Here is a 663-nt window from a genome sequence, read left to right as displayed (position 1 = left end):
TACAAGATAAATATGAAAATTATTAATTTTAAGCTATAAATCTCTTAATTTCTTAGTGATTTGAAGATATTTTTCTGTATAAGATATAGTGTAATGTTGAGTAAGATTCTTTTATATAGTTGCTGTGAGATAGAAATCTTCACTTAATGATTTTAAAAAATCATGTATAGTTATATTTAAAAATTGAAAAATCTTTATCTAAAAATTTCATTTTTCTTATTTTAAAACTCAATTTTTAGAGAAACTGTGAAAAAAAATACTGTTTGTTATTTGTTGAGACTATCTTTTACTTGAATCAAATAAATATCTGCAAGAATAGAGCTCTTTTATTTCATATAATTAGTTTTATTGAGAATGACTATATATTTTTCTTTCAACTTAATCTTTACATCTTTGTGAAATTTATTAACTTTATTTTTAATAAAATTCTTAGTAGTATTTGACAAAGAATCTGAGTTTCTCTTTAGTTTTTGTATGAGTATTTCTATCTATTTATTCTATCTTTATATATATTTTATTATCATTCACATCATATTTATATTGCTTTTATTTATATTTACTTCATCTTTTTAACCAGTTTCTCCTCTAGGTTCAGGGGTAGATGTACTGTATTCATCTCTATTCATGTTATTGCTTGCAGAGATATTCAATGACTCTGTAGTT

The sequence above is a fragment of the Paracoccidioides lutzii genome (assembly GCF_000150705.2).
Source record: "Paracoccidioides lutzii Pb01 unplaced genomic scaffold supercont2.5, whole genome shotgun sequence".
NCBI classification, from domain to species: Eukaryota; Fungi; Ascomycota; class Eurotiomycetes; order Onygenales; family Ajellomycetaceae; genus Paracoccidioides; species Paracoccidioides lutzii.
The sequence above is the reverse complement of the archived record's forward strand: the minus strand, read 5'-3'. Positions refer to the sequence as shown.